This window comes from Coturnix japonica, chromosome 15 (genome assembly GCF_054131305.1).
Source record: "Coturnix japonica strain WE chromosome 15, WE-NBRP24, whole genome shotgun sequence".
Taxonomy (NCBI): domain Eukaryota; kingdom Metazoa; phylum Chordata; class Aves; order Galliformes; family Phasianidae; genus Coturnix; species Coturnix japonica.
This window is the reverse complement of record NC_140677.1, coordinates 15,119,473-15,133,123: the sequence shown is the minus strand read 5'-3', so window position 1 is coordinate 15,133,123 and position 13,651 is coordinate 15,119,473. Positions and strand designations below refer to the sequence as shown.

The 13,651-nt window shown below is 38.3% G+C and overlaps 1 protein-coding gene across 40 annotated transcripts in view; it reads left to right on the top strand.

Annotated features, from left to right (window-relative positions):
- Positions 1-13,651, top strand: part of ATP2B2 (ATPase plasma membrane Ca2+ transporting 2) — a 310,402-nt gene that overhangs the window by 130,811 nt on the left and 165,940 nt on the right. The window contains exon 2 of one of the 40 annotated variants that reach the window (XM_085516984.1): positions 6,162-6,270. The exons of the other annotated variants lie outside the window; for them this stretch is intronic. The gene's annotated coding sequence lies outside the window, so the exon portion shown is untranslated. The remainder of the gene's footprint in view (positions 1-6,161; positions 6,271-13,651) is intronic. 40 annotated transcript variants of the gene reach the window in all.

Genomic DNA, 13,651 nt, shown 5'->3' with positions numbered 1-13,651 from the left:
AGTAATGCAGCATGAGCATCTTTCTTTTACCTTGCCTTCTTTGCTTTTTTGCACCCCCCCCCCTTTCCCTTTCTCATCTTTTCTGTTTTTCTTTTTTACATTTTGGAGGAGAATTGATTTTTGGCCCAGCACATCACTGGTAAATAGGCTTGCATTTTCACAGAAAAGGTCATATTTTTTTATTTTTTTATTTTTTTTTCTTTTGGCAGTGGAGTGATATTTCTCATGCTTTCTGCATATGCAAAAAGGCTTCATGCATGTGCCCTGACACAGCTTGGAAGAGTTTTGTGCTTCTCAGTGGGATTACAGGTTACAGAAGATGTGGTAATGCTGAACTAGATACCATACTGCTCTTTTATGAGCTTCCATGAAATGACATTTCTAAGTGCATTTTTCTTTCAAATTTTATATCGTGTATCTAGGAAACAGTTTCAAAGGATTATTTTTTTTTTTTCCTCCTCTCCCAGCAGGAAAAAATGTACAGCTTATCTTTTCTAATACTCTAGAATTTGTGATGCAAACATTTTTCTAATGATAGAAAAAGAAAATCTCATCTGTATACTGAAAATGTAAACATACATTCTGCTAATATGTAAGAATTAGATTAGAGAGAAGCATTACCTTCTGATAAATTTTGACCCTGCAGTTTGTGTTTTCAAATGTGAGTTGCATATTGAAGAATTCCGTACATTTTGAAATAAATCTAGAAGTCATGACCTTGTACCTATCTCGAACGTTTACTAAACCTCATTGTACTGCAGCAGGACTACAGCAGCTGATAGTTCTGTAAATTAAACCCATCTCCATTTAATAAATGTAAATACTTTCACAGGTCAGACTTGAAATAATGTTCAGAAGGGAAGAAAGCAGTTTAGTTGATTCACCCTAATGTGCAACCTAGCAGGGGATAAGCTCAGCTTTTGCCACATTTTTCATTATATTTTCAAGGAGAAACAAAGAAGGATAATACAGTTCACTGGATTTTAGCAGGTATTGCTATATGTATTTCTGGCTGATTGCTGAACTAGAATTCATTGTGCTCATACGTTATCTGATCAACTGTAGAAAAATCATGATTAAAATTATGTATTTCTAGATAATTTAAATAAGCCTATTGAAACAGGGTTATAGAAAAAGGCTAAGGATGATTATTATGAAACCATCAGCTTTAGAGAGGTTTTTGCTTAATTCATATATTAAAATGTATTGCTAAAGCTTAGTACAGTCTCTCTCAGGTTTCCATTAATTTCCTTTTCTTGTTGAGGCAAGAAGGTAGCAATGAATGCACTTTGAATGGAGGCTCCCTGGCAGTATGGCTCGGTTGCAAATCCAGCAAGAGAAATCTCTGTGACCGGGATAGTTCTGCTGCCTCTGCAGCACCTGCAGTCCAGGCGCTGTGCTTGCCATTAGGAAATCTCAGCCTGGATTCAGCTTACCAGGGCTTTATCATGCACTGTGTGGATGCTCAATACTTTGAGACTGCATTTAATGCATTCCCATATATCATGGGTCTGTACATTTTATTCAGAGATTATATATCCTCAGTGGAACGGTTGCATAATAGAGCAGTATTTCTTCCAACATGGATTATATTTTGTATGCTGGATTTTTATAGGCAAGTGTTTATATATGATAGAATCCTCTAAGCTTTGGTTTCTTACACAGAGCAATGAAGATCATCAATAGCATTTTCTTGTAATTTTTCTGTATTTGTACAGAGCACAAACATTGGGCAGCTTTAAGAACTCTGGGGTCTTGTCTGAAGTTCTGCACATTTCGTTTATGACTAGAGAGAGAAGAAATGCTTGCTTTCTTGGTTTTCTTGATGTATGATCCTATTTTCTCTATGAAATATGGAGAATTGCAGTTGTTGAAAAAGAATCAGTATGCTTAATTTTATTACAATTTGTAATAAAATGAAGATTTTCTAAAATAATTCAGTTAACATGAAAGTGGTTTTAGGATGCTGGCTGCAGCACTGCAAAGAGCAAGACATACTCCTCTAAAATATTTCAAGTCAATCAAATGTGAACACTCAAGAGTGATGTAGAATGCCCACCTAAGTGTCTGACTTTGCACAGCTGAGGAATGGTAACCGAGTTTCAAAATATTTCTAAAGTAGCCACCGCAGTTAGAGGTTATAAGGATTGTGCAGCAGGCTATGAGAGAAGTCCTAGAAGCAGTTCCTGTAAAAACATAGAAGAGGACCAACAGAAATAACTACAGATTATTTGGACTGATTGTGCAGTTTCTACCTATTGTGTCTCCCTTCCAGCAATGGAGATGGTGAAGTAGGTTGAGGAGCCAACTGGTTTCACAGATTCAGAATAGCTGAGGTTGGTAGGCACCTCTGGAGATCATCTGGTCCAACCACTTTACCCAAAGCAGCTTCAAAGAGAGAAGGTTACTCAAGGTGGTGTCTGGTCACATTTTCAGTGTCTGCAGGGATGCAGACTTTGCAGCCTGTTCCAGGGTTTGACCCAGATTTTCTTCTTCTTCTTTTTTTTTTTTTTTTTTTCTCCCCCCCCACTGGGCACCACTGAGAAGAGTTTGGCAGCATCTTCTTTGCTTCTTCCCATCAGGAAGAAAAAAACGTTTTGATAAAGTTCCATCCTGAGCCTTCTCTCTTCTAGGTTGGCCAGCCCCAGCTCTCAGCCTCCAAAGGTGTTCCAGTCCCTTAATTATCATTTTATCCTTTCACTGAAAGACTCTTCAGGAAGTTTGTGGAGCCCAGTGCCATGAGGCTCCATTTGCCTTCTTTGCTGTGAGGATGTGGTTCTGACACCCATTCAGTTTTGTGAATCCCATCAGGATTCCTGGATCCTTTCCTGCAGAGCTGCTTTCCTACTGGTTGGCCCTGCTGGGGTCCTTCCTGGGGCTGTTTCCTTCCCAGAAATAGAACTTTGCAATTCCCTATTCCCTTTTCTGGGCTTTCTGAGATTTCTTTTTGCTCATTGCTCCACCCCATCAAGGACTCTCTGGCAGCAGATCCCTCTGATGGAATCAGCCACTCCTCCCAGTTTTGTATCATCTGTGATCTTGTGCACGAGCACTCTGACATGTCAATTAGGTATTTGGCTATTGCATCACAAAGCAGTCAATGGAAAATAAAGAAAATACCTCTGGGTATTCTTTCTTCACTAGATGATCCTTTTTGTGGCATATGCCACATGTTAAGAATCAAATTTCTGAAGTAACAAAGGTAGAACTAGGTGAAGATACATGTTTGCTTAGGCCAAAAAGCCTTTTCTTGAGTGTTTCCTGGTTAAAATGGAACCACAATTTTCAGATCTTAGAATTCATCCCAGAAAGGAAAGGGCGTACTATAAAATACATATGGTCAATATCCTCTATATGTTTATAATTAAGACCATGAAAGATGTGATACTGAAGTCCAAAACACCGCTTCTGCATCCTAGATGCATTTGGGTATGTATATAGATTTGAGAACTAAAAAGAGAAATTGGTGATTTAGGTTTACTAAACAGTTATTTTATATACTAAAGAATGAAGGCTCACAGCTGGTGAAATAATTTCAAATTGATAATTTCATTCAGTGCATTTTAATTAAAGTATGTTAAAAATAAAACCATATGAAATGAATTAAAAATAAAATGAGTCTCAGTCAAATGTGCTTTGCATCTTGCTGAAAATTCTATTGCAGAAATTGAGGAAGCAGGATGAGGAAGATGCTTAACTGCTACATGCTGGGCGAAGAGGTATTTTTGTTGCGTCTGGCTCTGGCCTTCCCAGCTCTTGTCCTCTGGAACTAGTTGAGTGTTTGAAGCAAATGATGCTCCTCATGCATGCAGCTCTTTTGAGGAGTTTTACTTATACGAGAGCTCTTTTCAGCATGAGTTATGTTCCATGCTCTTATTTGCGTTGTGCTCCATACTCCAATTCAGTGCGAGCTTTGTACTTTGTTTTAGGGTGAGATAGGATGAGTGTCTGAAATGTCTTCTAAGATTTCTCCATCTGTATACCCCAGCCAAAGTCTGATGATAACAAAATACCGACCTTGCTAGACACAACAGTCAGCCACCACACATGAAATAGTGACTGAGCTGACTGTTTGGTCAGTCATAAATGTTCTGCTAAATGTGTAAATAGAAATGTCTCAAACTTTTCCCATTAGCCAGCAAGCTAATCAAAGCTGATTCAGCGGAAGAAGATATACAAGTGTAGAGTCCCATTGACCAAGACTGAGAGCCTGCTTTCAGTGCAGCAGTCCTCCATCCAAAAAAAACCTGAATCAGCCACCTGTCATGGGTCAGGTAGGAAATGTCAGCACATGTGGGATATGGGTACCAGTAGATTATTCAAGGTCCAATAGGAAGAAAGTTTTACCCTACTTGATCTCACACACAACATGTCCTGGACATCCCTTGGCATTTGTCTGCAGGCATCTCTGTGATTTCCGGAGCCAGCCCATGTTTCAAGGTCATTCATCCAGTCTTCACTTTTGTTTTTTAATTCCTCTCTTACTGCTTCTTTGGGGAGCCTTTCTACTGAGCCACCTCTTCCTTCTGGAGCTTTGAGGGCTCTGGTTTTCACAATCCTGGTAGTCTCTCTTTAATAATGGGATGTGCCACTGGTATTTAGTCCAGGCATCATCTATATTTGCATCCAGCTGCAGCCAGCAGAAAGCAGGTTGCTTGCGAATCTGAAGTTTAGTTTTGGACAGATGCACCCACGTACATCCAGTTATCTGCTGCATTCAGTTACTTAGTTTAACTCTTTTTTTCACCTACAAGAGCAGCACCTTTCTCAGTTTTGAATGATGAAGGTCTTCATTCCTATTGTTTTTATTGCCTCTGGCCATTGCTTTTTGAAAGCAAATATTACCATCTGCAGTCTATGTTGCAGTAGGATGGATGCATATATTATAATGGTTGTGCTCAGCATCTAACTAACCTTGACAAAAACTGATGCTGATGAGGCACAATAAAAATGCTGCTACTGTTATGGCTTGTCTTTCAGAACAGTACAGTTTGTGTCACACAGGTAATTAGAAGAGAGCCATGTTCTCAATAAACTGTTCCAACCTTCCTGGGAAGTGTGTGATCTTGAATGTCAGGAGGCAGCATTGATTTGTGTCCTCTGTAAGCTTATTTAGGAAGAAATTTGTCCTGGCCAAGGATGACCATTGAATTTTATGCTGCATGCTTACTACATGCCTTTCCTCAGCCTGAATTATAATGAAGATTTTGCCTCTTGTTCTAAAAATATATCCACTGATGTCTGGTACTGAGGGAACAGTGAAATGCAAGTGCAATGAAATCATTCTGTGTTGCTTTTCACAGTGAAATGCAATTGTTTCTCCCCTGCCCCTATGGAGAGAAATACCTAGCAATGAGTGGCTAAGCTAACCTGGGAAATTTGAATAATTCTGTGCAGTTTTAGATTCACTAGAGATTGTGCATTATGCAAGGAGGACATTTTCACTACAGCAGGATTGCTTACCTCTATAATGCTGTAGAGGGAAATTGTTCTGCCAACTGCTATAGGATAACGTAGTGATGCTAAACCAGTATCACTGAATAAGATGGCTGGAAATGCCAACAAACAAACCATTAGAGCAGGATGATTACACAAGCAATGATATACGTCATTTCCATGCATTGTAAATGCCTATTTTCTCTGTAGGCTTGGGAGCAAACTCTGAGTTTTGCAGGGTTCATACCAAGTGTTCGATGCCTCTTGTCCCCTCACCACACTATTTTGCACAGGACTGGCTATGGGGGGGGCAAAGCAAAGGGGCCTGCCTTTGTCTTGAACCAGAGACTGCCATAATGTTCCTCTTGCTGTGCCAGGAACTCTCCTTCAGAACATAAGGACAGTGAACGGATGTTTTATTACTAAGCATCTGTATGTGAGGGGTGCCCGATTTTTATGTATGCACCACTATATGTGCAGTCCTTTTATTACATAGTTTGATTTTAAATTTTGTTCTGATTTGTCAGAAATATTAATGGGAATTTCTGTGTTCTCTGCATAGTGCTTGAATATCATAAACAGAGATAGAATTTATTTCCTTGTATGGGCTGAAAAGGGGGATACACAAAAAGGAAATACAGCTTTTTCAGATCTTTGCGATGCAGCAATGAGATATAGATAGAGATGGCTACAGTCTGTCTCAGCACAGGTCTTTCTGTATACAGGTGGGTCCAGGCTGAGGGACAGTCGCTGCCTGTGACTGGTGACAGAAGTGACCTTGGGGAGGGCAAAGAGAGTTAACAGAGACAGATTGTGCTCAGACTGTGACAAAAGGTACTCTCTGCTGCAGAGATTGAATTGCTATCCATTTCTTTGGTTATCTCATATTAATATAGATGTGCATTTTAGCAAACTTTTTTTTTTTAATGCCATCCCATGCTTGTTACAGTTTCCCCACCTGACTCTGAAGGAATGCTTACAATAAATGAATAAAAAAAGGAAAAAACAAAAACTGAGGAAGAGGCATATCAAATCTGCAGTGCAGAAATAGGATTATATATTTATCTGACTCTTCATGTAGACAGATGATTAATATAGTAGAAACTACAGGGTTTATAGCTTGGTATATCATTAAGGCTCCCCGTAGCTCTAATGTGAAAAGATAATAAATTAAATGTCCTCTTCCCTGCCCTTGTCCTCCTTTTTCTAGTTCAGAAACATACTTAGAAGTTTTAATCTGAGGGTGTATTTCTGATACTGGAGCTGAGGAAGGAAAGAAATGAACGAGAAAATGGCAGACATCTGAAACATCATTTTTCTGTACCTTTTGAATCATTCAAATTGAGAGCATGAGGTCTTAACATACAAGTCTCATTTGCATATCTTTTTGGATTTAAGAGGGTATCTTTAATGCTAGAAAAGTATTTTGGGGGATTAATTTTTTAAAAACTTATATGAAAAAAACCCACAACACTGATTTCTTAATCAGGTCCAGTTTCCTTTTAAGGAAATACTGTTCTCCTTTATCTTATCAGGAACAGATGGAAGCTGTAGATACAGGGCATGTAATTTCTAAAGGTTTTATTACCAATACGATAAATAACAGTATTTTTGAAACCTTAATTACAAAACCCTGAGAGAAGGACTGTTAATAAAAGTGATGTTGTGAAAGAATACATGCTAAAGTAACCAGAAATGTACATATGTATTTTTGCTTTAAATTGGGGCATTTTTATTTATTTTTTTTGTCTGGGGGACAATAGCCCTGATAGCTCTAGAATCCTGAGATCTGTGGTGAATAGGAATTAAAGAGGATTATGGTCTATGATTCTGTGTAAAGCTTGTGTGCCAGATTTATTACATTAAGTAAAATATGATGCCTAACCTCTGCAGAGGCACCACCTGCAGACTGCAACACTGTCATTAGAGTTGGAGTGGTATGCTCAGTGCTGAAAACCAGTAGCACAAACTGGAAACTCCACAAGGATTTTCTACTGATCAGGACAGTTTTCATTTTGATAGTTGCTTGAGAAGAGTTCTGGCCATTGCTGAGTTAGGAGAGGGAGAAATTCTCCATCATAGACTAGGAAAAAAAAAAGCTCTCTCATACATATATAATTAAAAAGAATTATATGCTATATACATAGGTTACTCTGAAAGTAGTGCCTCCTATTTATATCCATGGAAATGACAACAGACACAAAGAACACTATAACACTATTTGTAGAGCAGATTCTCAGCTACAAAACACTATTTTTCAGTATGGTCGCCATCATTAGCTCTGCATTTTCACCAGTGATGAACAAGAGCCTGCATGCTGTGCTCGTCAAAATCTGAACCACCAGAGGTGAGCCAATGTCATTGTTACCACTGCTGAAATGCAACACCCGCTGCCTCCTTGTGCTCACATCCACTGTTTGGTCTCCATAAATATTCAGCAATTTTTCTGCGTGGAGGACTTCAGTGATACCCCTTGCTTCATACACGCTTTCACGTCAGATGCTGTTTTGCCAGACTGTCCCTTACCTGCCATTTCTCATATAACAACAGAATGTAATGGAATATTGGTGGGAAGGTTCAACTTCCACTGCCATACTACCACCATATGCCACTGACTTTGTGGATCAACATAATAGAATAGGAGGCATTACTTTTGAAGCCATCGTACTATATGTAAGCAATTAAATTCATATCTACTATATAAATATAGCTTGTAAAAGCACCTTGGTTATAGAGCAGTTTCTTTAAAGCTCTTTTTGTTGCTTATTTTATAGTTGAATTCCATTCAAGTTATTCTTTCAGTTGTTCACTTGCAAACAATAACAATTCTGTGCTCCCTCCCACACATAGGATCCACTCCCTTCCTCAGTAATTCTTGTTTGACCTTACAACTCGTTCTCCAGAAGCTTTCAAGCCAGCTGCCAGATAGACTGTTTGGGAGTTACTTAGGAGTGCTAGCAACACATTACTCTGTTGGTCTGCTTTTTGCATTTGCTTTCCAGTGCAGGCAGAGCCTCAAAGTTTGAGGACTTAGTTAATTCAAAATGTTATATGGATTTGACTTTCACTCCCATGGCTCTGCCTTTTTATAGCATTCAAGTCCCACTGCACTAATAAAAAGGGAAGAACTTGTAATTGCTTTAGATAAAAATTTCTTGGGAGCTGTGGAATTCATTCCTGCAAAAGATTAGGCTGAGCGCGGAACAAACCGCTTCCTCCATCAAGTTATGCAGCACTGAACCTCTGTGGTGATGCCCATAAAGGCTGGATGAAAACATGTTGAATTCAGTTTAGGAAGGAGGAAGAGTCTGGTAACATTTTATTTTATTTTATTTTATTTTATTTTATTTTATTTTATTTTATTAAGGGCTCTTCGTGAAATTGTTGAATTGTTATTACAGGACTAAAGAATTGATCAGCTTCTGTGGGAAAGGCAGAGGATGCTATTATGTGACTGCTCATAAGGAGTGGTGTCATATGAAAAAAAGTGTATACCAGTGACACTCGTTTGGAGGTGTTTTGAGCTGCTTAGAGGATGGAAAAGTTCTTGCTGTAATTATGGTATTTCTGAGGGCCCCTCTGTTAAATGTGGCAAAGTTTTCTGCCTGTCTTGTGAACTGAAGTCTTTACCCTAGAAAGCCTCACTGACAATAAGGTGCTGTAATGCCTGCATTGGAAGAAGGCTTTTATGGTACATCGGTCTGGTCCAATTGTGCAGACATTGAGAGTATTTGTGGTTTTAAAATCACTCCTAAACATTCTTATAGACATTCTTACCATATATGTGCAGTGGTCCAGTAGCTATCAGTTTGTCCCTCATGTATCCATACAACCTATGTGTACCTTCAGCAATGGTTTACCACCCTGAAGTATCATTGTCAAAGCTATATGAGGTTGATTTTATATCTTCACATCTCATGAACATATACCCATAGAGGAAATGTAATTTTCTGCGTGGTTTTATGTGACTTTTTGAGATGAGTTGTTGAGAATTGAGGTCATGCTAGTTCAGCCTGGCAGCCAAGTCCCCGAGCTTGGTTTTTTCTGCTGCCAGTGTCTCCCTAGAGGTCTTTGGCTCGGACATTCTTTCTTGATGGTCTCACTCAATCTTTCCCCTTTCCTCAGACTGGTGATTGTGCTGGTTTTTCCTGCTTGTTGATCTTCTTCGGCATCAACTGCTTTCATTAACATTTTTCAACAAACTAATGAATCAGAATAAATCACTACTAATAGAAATATAGGAACAGATTATGATTTTACAAAGCTGAACTGTCTCAAAGGAGATTACGTATTTGAATTGAACAAATACAACTTCATAAATAAACTAAATTAAACATCATCTAATTTTGCTTAGGAAGCCAAATAATTTTAATCCATACTCAGCTTCTCATGGAAATGTTTTACAACTCAGTTTTATTCTTTGAAGCGTTCTAATTCATATTTAAAACTAAAAATGTGCCAAATTGAACAACAGTTGTGTACTCTGAATGAACGTAAAAGCTTGGGTGCATTACATAACAATCTGAGAGCTGGCAAGAGAAAGTGATTGCCTTTGTGAGTGTCCAAGTAGCAGTATAACAAATGTTTCTGAGAAATCCATATTTCTCTCAAAAGCGATCTGACTGATGGCGTGTCTGAAAAGTCCTGTAGGTACAGCTCAGCGTGAAGTGATAGATCATAAGAAATCTGTTTATTTTCTCCAAGGAAATGCCATGCAGAAATTGTGTTGGGGAACATCTTACTCTAATGGTCTGCTTTTGGAACAAATTCTTGTTCTTCGATGGAAGAGGTGCTTTTAATGCATAATGTTCTCTGGAAGCATTTAAATACCAAATATTGTGACTGTGATTGAAAGCCACCTTCGTTTTAGAGAATAAACGATCTTTTAGAGCATTAAAAAAAAACTATTATAGTATTAAGTAACAGCGTTCAAGAATTCTTGTTGCATGTTTTAGATAGCAATCACAAACTTGAAGTAAGATTTCAGTCTGCTTACATTCAGTGTAAAAGCCATCATCAAAGGCCATATTTCAGAAATAGACTTAAATATAGACTTAAATGCATCTCTTTAATGTGCTTGTTGAGTTGTTCTGTACAGGCTGCAGAACACACCTGGCCAGTAGCTGAAAGTAGTTGGCTGTAGTTTTCAGAACTACTTGGTTTCCAAGTCAATGAGGTTTAAGAATACCAAGAACTTTTTTTTTGTCTGATATCTTGGAGATCAAACAAAGCGTGGGTAGTGAAAGTCTCGGACAAAGGTTTTTGCAGGGTATTTTTTTTCTTTTAGTATTGGCTTGTTTGTTTGTGTTGGAACACAGCGATTCCACCAGAAAAAAGAAAAAAAAAAAAGTAATTTTTTTCCCCCCAACCTTTCATACTACATTGATAATATGCATAGTTTTAGTAAAATAATAATTTTATTACCATGCTTAGTTCTGTGGTCATAGCAAAATGTTAGTTTTTCCCATTTGAATTATTTTCTGCCAGGAGTTAACAATAGAATAAAATTAGCTAATTGTCTTCAGTGATTCAGAAATGTTGTGGATTAGTAAATGTTGTGTTTCTTCAAGATAGGAAGAAAACCAGAGTAAAGAACTGCTGAAATTTTCTCTGTTTTGCTAATGAAGATATCCTGCTCGAATTGCTCGAAACTAAACCTTATAGTAGCCCTGATGGCAGAGAGCCCCCCGTTAGAGCAGCAGCCAGCAGGGTCCTAAGACTTTTTGCTGTATATTTAAACGCTGTGCCAAATGGCGTAAGCAAGAGCAGCACAAGGACGCTGTGACTCATGCAGGCTGCATCTCCAGTGAAGGTCTTGCTGGCAGTAAAGCTGTTAGCAATCTGTTTCAGCAAGCATTGCTGAAGGCAGGTGAAGAACCCAGCAGGAGAAGAGATACAGTAGACAGGCTGGAGGTAGCAGCCATCTTCAGAACCCAGCAGTGCAGAATACGAGGACATGAATTACTGAATTTCTTCACCTGAATTGCAAGCCAGGCATCAATAGCAAGAGAGCATAGAATTTGGTTCTGTTTGCTTTCTCCTTCTTTGTAAAGAGGAGTTCTGAGCAGCTCTCCTGGCAAAAAAAAAAATATAAAAATTTATTGCATGTCAGGCCAGAACTGTGATCCTCTTGGTGAGATCTGTGATCCTTCTGAGTGTGTGCAACTTCATCTGAAATGAAGGAAAACTGCTCTTTCTTGAATTAAGTTTACAGCCATTGTATTTGCTTGGTGTAAGGAAGACTTGTGATAATGGTGTGCTGCTGCTTTAGTACTTCTCTGCATTTTCAGTATGTCCTTGAATATGTTTGCAGTGATGTTTGGTCCTTCAGGGTGTACTGTTGGTAGACACATGGTTTCTAGGTGGGAGCAAGGCAAAAGATTGGGGGAAACCTTGTATATTTAAAATACAGTAAATTAAAATTATTAGTATTTTCTGCAAATGGTAGTTAGTAAATTTTGGTAGTTCTTGTAAAGTCTGCTGCAAAAAATATTTGGCCTAATATCTTTGGTGTTTCTGGTACTGTATACGTCTTGAGAGAAAGAAATGAAAATATAATTTAATGCAGTTTTTCAAAGCCATATTTTGACTCTTTTGCTGTGGATTGTAACAGTTCTTTTGCCACTGAACTCCTGGATGCATTCCAGTCATTATGAATATGATAGTTATTTTGGGCATGCTTAGTTTCTGTCCTTCATCTCAACTATCTGTTAATTATAACAACTAATTTTTATGTATTTGAATATTCTAACCATATTGCTTTACAGTAAAGATGACTGGTTAAAAAAGCCAAGGAATTTTTTTCCCCCAGTAAATAAAATACCTGATCTTTAGAGTTTCAGCTGCTGTTACACAGCAACCAGTCTTTTATTCTCAAAAACTGGTGCTTGACAAAAAGCAGCTTTTTGGGTGGTACGGAGAGGATTTGGTAATTGAGTAATCAAGCATGGTGCTATGTAGCACTCAATCTAAAATCTAATTTGGTCAGAAACATGAAATATTCTCTTTCTATGTGCAAGTTATTGATTATTATCGTCGTTATTTTTAAATTAAAATCGGTATGCATTAGTCGTTCACAAAGAAAAATGCAAAGTAATGTACTTGATTGCAATTCAAACAGAACAACCTCAATTCCAGCAAATGTTTTTAATCAAGAGCAAATAGTCTGGTACGATGCTGCAGAATTGTTTGCTAATGTTGTGCCAAGCAGATTTTTAACTGTGTGCTGTCAGGAGTTAGTGGGGCTGGTGTAGTAAGCCTAAGAGTCAGAGCTGGACTAAATTCAAGTACAGCAACTCACACTGTACTGCTCTCAGCTGAAGGACAGGCAGGCATGCTGCCCTTTGGTGGGAGATATGTGCAGAGAGAAGCAAAGCTGAATTTCAGAATTAATGTCAAGTATTGATTGTGCTGGTAAAAATGCATCTAATCGAATGCCTGCAGCTTCTGATGGTCTGATTAAGGATTGTCATCAGTAGATTTCTCTAGAGAGAAATATTTAATAGTGGCCCTTAAGAGGTTGTGCAGTTTGCCCTGCTTGCTTTCTTGAGAAAATGTTTCCAAAGCTGAATAAAAGTGCAAGTCCTATATATGAGATGAGCCAGTATCAATCCCTTCCTTTTTCCTAAAAGATCCCATTAACCCCATGGCCTCCCAAAAACATGGTCTGGTTCTGAGATACTCCACATTACAATTTGAGATGTAAAATGTTGTGCACATGACTAGATATCATTAATATCAATTGGCAGTGTCCTACGTAGTCATTAGTTTCTTGTCTGGTGAAACATTCAGAGGTTGAAGTAAAGAGAAATTACCTGAGTTAATTAGAACTATGTTAATATATATATATTATTAGCTCAATGCATAGGCTAGTTTTTTTTTTAGGTTATTTGAAGTGTTTCAGACTTGACTTCAATGTAAATTCAACTGCGCTACTTACTGTTTTTGATGGCGTGAGTTTTTTGGTCATGTCTGCTTTAAGGAGTTTTAACCCAGATTATTTTTTTCTAGTTGAGTTACAAAACATCAGGCAGTCCATATAGATGAAGCAGATAGATAAACAGGAGGGGAGTCAGCTCTTTGAAAAGGCAGATAATAGTGGGATGAGAGGAAATGATTTTAAGTTGAAGGAGGGAAGATTAACCTTGGATATCAGGGGCAAGTTCTTTACTATGAGTGTGGTGAGGTGCTGGAACAGCTGCCCAGAGAAGCTGTG